This window comes from Tupaia chinensis, unplaced genomic scaffold (assembly GCF_000334495.1).
Source record: "Tupaia chinensis unplaced genomic scaffold, TupChi_1.0 Scaffold000386_1, whole genome shotgun sequence".
In the NCBI taxonomy this organism is placed as follows: domain Eukaryota; kingdom Metazoa; phylum Chordata; class Mammalia; order Scandentia; family Tupaiidae; genus Tupaia; species Tupaia belangeri.
The window spans coordinates 33,747-41,356 of NW_006159888.1; the positions used below are offsets into that span (position 1 = coordinate 33,747).

The following is a 7,610-nucleotide window of genomic DNA, read 5'->3' on the forward strand; positions in this document are numbered from 1 at the left end:
ATGTTTGACCCTCAGCCCTTTCCCCCTCTCCCGTTTACACTATCTCTGTTATAAACAGTTGTCTTCCAGAGGGGTCATTGAAAATGCGATACCTGCGAGTAGAGGGAGAGGGGCCACGAGTCCAAAGTTTTTAACAATAGGGAAAACAGATTCCATTCAAGGTTGGATCAAGGGTGGGTCTCGTGCAGTTCCGCAATTGTAGGTGAGGCTCCATGGAATACAGTTTCAGGAAAGCGGTTCTGGTTGTGGGGATCTGCAGCGTGACTTATCCTTGGGTATCTGGCTTCCCTAAGAATGGTAGGGTAGTTCCTATTCTTCCCTGAGGTAATACAGGGCTGGTAGCCATCATCTTCTCACTGTCCATAGGTAGATAAAATCCTTCTATACAGTATATTTCTCAATTGGTTTAAGACAGCTAAAGATTCTTTCTACTCTGTCTACTAAGAGTCTAGAAGCAATGATGACTGTTTTACTCCATTTTTTTTCTGTTGCTAACAGCTAAATACCATGCTGGGTAATTAAGAATAGAAGTTTATTCAGCTTATGGTTCTGGATGTCGAAAGTCAAGGGGACACATCTGGTGAGGTTCCTCTTTCTGAGAGGGTCCATGCAGAGTTCTGAGGTGGCACAGGGCATTACATGGTGAGAACTTGTGTGTCTGTGTCCCTGTGCTTCTGTCTCACTGTCTTTCCTTAAAAACTCGCCAGAATTCATGACCTTACCTAATTCTAATCACTTGCAAAGTCCTCACCTTTCAACACCATAGTTACATTGAGTTTTCACCCCCTAATCTCATCACCATCATTTTTTTAGAGTTATTTTAACTTTCTTTCTTTTCTTTCTCTCTCTCTCCCTTCCTTCCTTCCTTTTTTCTTCTTTCTTCTTCTTTTCTTTCTTTTTCTTTCTCCTTTCTTCTTTCTTTTTTTCACCAGGGGAGGGGGAGAGAGAGAGAGAGAGAAAGTGAGAAAGCAAGCCGCCAGGTCAGAGACTTGAATTATGGTCTGCTATGTGGGAATCCAGTGCCCTTAACCACCACATTGCCTACCGGCCCTGATCACCATCAGTTTTCAACACATAAATTTGGGGGGACACATTAAAACCATAGCAATAATCCCATAGCAATCTGCACACCCAACCCCAGCTTTTGTTTTCTTTCTTTCTTTCTTTTTTTTTTAAGAATTATTTTATTTAACTTTATTTATTTATTTAAATTTGACCAGACAGGGACAGAGAGAGAGAGAGAAAGTGAGAAAGTAAGCCACGAAGTCCAGGACTTGAACCATGGTCAGCCATGTGGGAGTCCAGTATCCCTAACCACCATCCCACCTGCTAGCCCCCTCAACTCTTGTTTTCTAACATCATTTTCCAACAAAGGGAAATAGGCATTTTGGAGAAACGGCTGATCCTGGGGCTGGGAAGAGAATACATGAGATGAAATTACAGCATCTTATAAAGTCAGAAAATAAGAAAGAGGTTATGCACATGTGCACACGTGCATGCACACACAAACAAATGCCCATGCACAAACACATATACACACATGCACACACAATAAGGTCATGTCAAAGGGATACAGGAGCCATTTCAAAGCCAAAGCTGGAACAATAGGACCAACAAAATAAATTATGCAATTGAATTACAGCCCAGAGAACATGTGGGCTGTGCTTGGTGACTTGCTTCTAGAGTGCAGTGTGGAGAGGGACAACGAAGCACCATTCTTGTGGAAAAACCTGGCAAACATGGCCTCAACCAGGGGATCTAAGTGATAAGTCGTGCTGGTGGCCTGTACACTTGATGTGGTGTGAGCGGTAGGGCACCTCACCTCTGGCATCTTCTTCCCCCAAACCCACTACCTTGGTATAACTCCAAGATAAATCAAACCAGCCCAAATTGAGAGACAGCCTATAAAGTATCTGGCTAGTATTTCGCAAACCTGTCAAGGTCATTCAAGCTGGGAAAGTCTAAGAGACTGTCACATCCCAGAAAACATGATGGCTAAATAATATGTGGTGTCTTGGACTGAATCCTAGAACAGAAATGACATTAGGAAAAACTAAGAAAATACAAATAAAGAATGATGTTTAGTGGGAACCAGTAGTTAGCGTAATGGCTATGTCGCTGGATTCCCACATAGTCAACCACAGTTTGTGTTCCGGACCCGGTGGCTTAAAACTCACGCCGGGCGCGTGTGTGTGTGTGCCCAAGATCCTGAGAGGAGAATGGAGGAGAAGGGATTGCAGCATGACCATCCTCTCTTGGGGGTGATTTCTTGCTTTCTGTCTCTCTGTCTCTCTCTGTATGTCTGGTGAGTGCACGCACCCTATAGTGAAAACCTCTCCAAAAAAAAAAAAAAAAAAGAATGATGTTTAGTTATTAATGATGTATTATTATTGGTTTATGAGTCATGACAAATACTATAGTGATAAAAGATATTATCAGCCTTTCTGTAACTTTACTACAAATCTAAAACTCCTGAAATAAAATGTAGCTCGCAAAGGACAAGAGAGAACAGTTCTCCCAGGCTCTGCACCTCTCCTCATAACAGAGCATGACTTACACTGTGGTAAAGAGCACATCAGCTGCTGGAGGGGGCGCCTGCAAGGAAAGCACAGGCAGGACCTTGACTGACTTGGCCTCCGCCTGAATTGCCCACCTGTCCAGTTCGGTTGGCCAAGGAAGAGTGTGATACCAACAGAAATCAGCTTGAGGTTTGGCATTCACATTTATTTTGGATTTTTTTTGCTTGAGTACTCTTATCTCTTTAAGAAAAAAAAAATTGTTTTCAATGAGAGAGAGACAGGTGCCCACAGCACGGTCTTCACACCACCATCTACCCCCAGCCTCAGCAAACTCAGATCTTGAGCACTGGTGTGTAGGCCCAGTATGCACGGTGTGGTCTCAGGACAAGAACCTAGGACCTTCTCATGTGGGCCTGGTTGTGTTACAGCTGCACCACCATCTAGCTCCTGATTACATTTCTTTTCTGAAAGAAATAGTTCACTTCCTACGGCCTCAGTGTGCTTTCTGGCCTAACTCCAGTTGGCTGTCTTAGCAAAATGCCAGTGACCGGCTTACACAACAGAAATTTATTTTCTCACAGTGGAGGCTGATGTCCAAGATCGAGGTGCCAAAGGCGTGACCCTTTCTTTTATTTCAAGGATATTTATTTAAGTTATTTAAGTTAAGTTTTATTTATTTTTAATTTAGGCACAGGGCATGTGCACTCACCAGAGAGACACAGAGAGGGAGAGAGAGAGGGAAAGTAAATCACCCCTCTTCTGCACAGGGCATGGTCACATCACAATTACTTCTCCGTTTTCCTCTTGGGATTTTGGGCATGCATGCACATGTACCCAGTATGTTTTTCAAGCCGCTGGGTCCAGGATTTGAAATGGACAGTCAGCCATGTGGGGTCCAGCCACATTAACCCCCATGCCACTGTCTGGTTCGATCTCAAGGATATTTAAATAGTTGTAAAGCATATAATCCCCAGTGTATCCTAAAGATTTGAATTTTAAATAAAAAGTATAAATTTATTCAACAAAATCTAAACACCATAGTACTTGGGTGACTTTCATCCAATTCTGAAAAATGACAAGCACTTCCATTTTTCACTTTGACTTTTTCATTGCCTTCTTATTTCCCCCTTCCACTTCTTGGCCTGAACTTTATTCTAAAGTCTTTTATTTTTTGAAGAGAGATTTTTGCTGTAAGGCATGTGTGCTTGCTGGAGAGGCAGAGAGAGTGACAGAAAGACAGAAGGCAAGAAATCACCTCCCCCCCCCAGGGGGATGACCACACCACAATCTCTTCTCCTCCATTCTCCTCTTGAGATCTGGGACATGCCCACACGTGCCCAGCATGAGTTTTAAGTTGCCAGGTCTGGGACTCGAACCGTGCTCGACTATGTGGGAGTCCAGCAACGTAACCATTGCACCATCTGCTGGTCCCCAAAGTCCTGTCTTTTTATCACTCCCCATCCCATAGGCGTTCTCAGGTACAGTAGATTTAGAGATGTGTGGACATGGAGAATCTGGGCCCACCGGGCAAGGAGTGGGCACCACGGGTATGGGCACCATGGGTATTACTGGTCCTGGCCATTGTCCCTCAGGGGGCTGCACGTGAAGACAGCAGAGCAGGCAAGTAGGGTCCCCTACGTGGGGATCAAGGCAAAGAATGCAGAATAAAAGGCACTGAAGATGGAGGGGCGGCAGAAATTAGCCTTAGGGGAATGCAGAGAATAAAGTATGGATGATGAAGGACCGGCTCAGCAGCCGGCAGAGGTTGGGGTGGAGGGGTGAGTCCAGAGCCATGCAGGGACAGGTGCCACCATCATGGGGATGAACCAGGTCCCAGGGCCTTGGTAGGAAACGGACAGGACGAAGTGCTGTCCTGAAGCAGCATCTTGTATGAGGCTCACACATGCTTTGGTGTGTGTGTTTGCATGTGTGTTTCTGTGCATTGCGTTTCGGTACATGTGGGGAAGAAGAATGACATGGAGTGTTGAATTTTATAGTGATTTCTACAAATGTCCATGTGTTGTTGTTTAAAATGAGGGGTGGGTAGGAAGAAAAACCTAAAACTGAGACACAGGAGTATTCACACAATTTGTATGCAGAGGGAGGAGATTATAATGAGAATGGGTGAGGTGACAGTCAGTGAATTAATTATACCACGACTGGGGAACAAATTTAATTTTCGGAGACAAACATAGCTGATGACTTGGAGGGAGCTGACACAATTTTCTGTAGCAAACACTCTGACACATGCATTTCTATCTAACAACCATACAGGGTCTCATGGAAACAAGCAGCAGGTCACGGGACAGGAGTACACTTAGAATAGCAATCATTGTCAACAGGGACTGCTCATCCTTTGTAGCAAATCGTCCAGCTAGGCTATCAGCTTTATGGCAAGATGAAAGAAAAAAAATTAAAATCGACCTTAAATATGTCCTTCAGCTCAAGAATTAATATTTGTAAATTTCTTGAAACAGTGCCTGACTTACAATTAAGTACTGAGTAAGGCTTTGTTAAATGAAAGAAGATAATAAAATAATTAAAGGATAAGCTGCTTATGACTTGTACCTTTATGTAACTAGTCAGTATTCTCCAATCTTATTGTGAACTAAACTGTATCTCCTCACAATTCATAGGTTGAAGCCCTAACCGCAGTGTGACTGCTTGGAGACAGGGCCTACAAGGTAATTCAGTTTAAACAAGGTTGAAAGTGTGGGGCCCTAATTTAATGAGAGTAGTGTCCTTAGGAGTAGAGGAAGAGACGGCAGGGCTGGGTGTGTGCAGGGGAAAGGACACGAGAGTACACAATAGGAAGGCAGCCGTCTGCAGGTCAGGAGGAGAGGCCTCAGGAGAACCAATCTGCTGATACCTAGATCTTGGACTTCCAGCCTCCAGAATGGTGAGCAATATATTTCTGTTAAGTCCCCAGTCTGTGACATTCATTACGACAGTCCTCACAGACCAAGACAGTGTTCCCAAGAACGTTCATGCTACTAAATATTTTTTCACTCGTTCAAGTTTTTCTTTAAATAACAATGTGGCCTTACCTGTGGGTTTTTTTTTTTCCACTGTTGAGTTTTGTTTGTTTTGTTTAATTTTTGCTGTTGGGCCAGTGTGCTTGTCGGAGAGAGGCAGAAAGGCAGAGAGAAAGAAAGTAAGAAAGTATCCCTCACAAGCCTCTGGGTCTGGGACTTGAACTGCACAGTGGAATACAGTCACCTTAACCACCTCTCCCCTCTGTGACAGAAAAGTTCCATCAGAAAAGTCTGGCCTGTAGCCAACAATTCTCAACAGAAGGGAGTATCAGCCACACTCTAGCTTCAAGGCCGGACCTTTCCCCCTCCATCTTGCCCCTGCCACAAAGGTGAACTACTGCTCACCTTAGATCTAACATGCACACTAGGCCATCGCATGTCCTTAAGCTACCCATGCTCACTTAGCATGTATTAGCATTGCAGTTTTAACCCTCTGCCTCCCACCGTGGACTTTCATGATGCATCTGGGAAAATGCAGGTGCAGAAATGTATAAGTTATGTAAGCCCCAGGCTATCCATCAAAAAATGACCCACGAGGAAAAGGAGAGGAGTCACCCAGGAAAGGACAAGGAGAAAAAAACCAGAGCAATTGGAAAGAAACCCAAACAGATAACTCTAGGGCTGGCTGGCCTGACTTCAGCCAGCCTGCTCTCCCTGCCTGAGAGGGTACTTTGCTTTCCTTAGTCAAATATCCAGTTGTCCTAAAAGTCAAGACATAAGTTTTTCTGTTAAAAAATGTGTTGGGACCAGCAGTTAGTGTAATAGCTATGGTTGTTGTCAATGGTGGTTCAAATGTAGTCAACGGTGGTTCAAGTCCCAGACCTGGCAGCTTAAACTCACACCGGGTGCATGTGCATATGTGCCCAAGATCCCAAGAGGAGAATGGAGGAGAAGAGATTGCAGCATGGCCATCTCCCCTGGGGGGTGATTTCTCGCTTTCTGTCTCTCTACCTCTCTCTGTCTTTCTGGTAAGCGTACGTGCCCTATAGCAAAAACCTCTCAGGAAAAAAAAGTGTCATGATTTTCCCAACAACCCAATAGTTTCTATACTGTCTGCACATCTGATGGTGTCAGTGGACACAAGAACTAAAGACCACAATCACCCTGTAACATCTTTATCATCTTCCCTCAAGAAGCAATCACTGTTCTGAATTTGGTATTCGTTATTAGCCTTGTGCATCCCTTCATACTTTCTTTCTTTCTTTTTTTTTTTTTTTTTTGTGAGAGATTTTTTGCTATAGGGCACATGCACTCACTAGAGAGACAGAAAGTGAGAGATCATCCCCTCCCCGGGGAGGGGGGAGGTGGCCATGCCACAATCCTGTCTCCTCCATTCTCTGCTCAGGATTTGGGCATGTATGCACATGCACCTGGCATAAGTTTTAAGCTGCTGGGTCTGGGACTTGAACTGCAGTTGACTATGTGAGAGTCCAGTGACATAACCATTGTGCCATCTGTTGGTCTTGGCTTGTGGTCTTTAAAATCTTAAAATCTGCATACCTGGATCCTTCTGCAGCTGTTCTTGTGCAACCTACTTTTCTCACTGAACTTTAAGTCTTCGACCTTTGCGACAGCAGATGGCATAGCAATTAAGTCTCTGGTCTCCCACATGACCAACCGCAGTTCGAGTCCTGGACCTGGTGACTTCAAAATCACACCAGGCACATGGGCATGTGTGCCCAAGATCCCAAGAGAATGGAGAAGAGGGTATTGCAGTGTGGCCATCCCCCCAGGAGAAAATTTCTCACTTTCCCTCTCATTGTGTCTGTCTGTTTCTCTCTGGTGAGCACGCATGCCCTAAGACAAAAACAAACACAATTCTTTAGGGAAAAAAAAATCCCAACCCTCACCCACTCAGGTACTTCTGCTGCATCCATTTCCCTCTGTAACGTCTGCTGTTGGAACATCCCACAGTCCCTTACCCTGTGTCGAGGCCACTCATTAACTTCTGTCTTCCAACTGCTGCAATGAATAACCTCAAATGGGTCTCCTGATGCTCAGAGGACAGTTCCTCTAGGGACAAGGCCTTCAAATAGTCCTTTACTGTGACATGTAG

General features: G+C 44.5%; 1 long non-coding RNA gene across 1 annotated transcript in view; it reads right to left on the reverse strand.

Moving 5' to 3' along the window:
- Positions 1 to 889: 889 nt before the first annotated feature.
- LOC102471863 (uncharacterized) overlaps positions 890 to 7,610 on the reverse strand; it is a 9,620-nt gene continuing 2,899 nt past the window's right edge. Inside the window, exons 2-3 of the long non-coding RNA XR_335304.1 lie at positions 7,477 to 7,597; positions 890 to 918 (exon numbers count right to left, since the gene is read on the reverse strand). This is a non-coding gene — a long non-coding RNA (uncharacterized LOC102471863). The remainder of the gene's footprint in view (positions 919 to 7,476; positions 7,598 to 7,610) is intronic.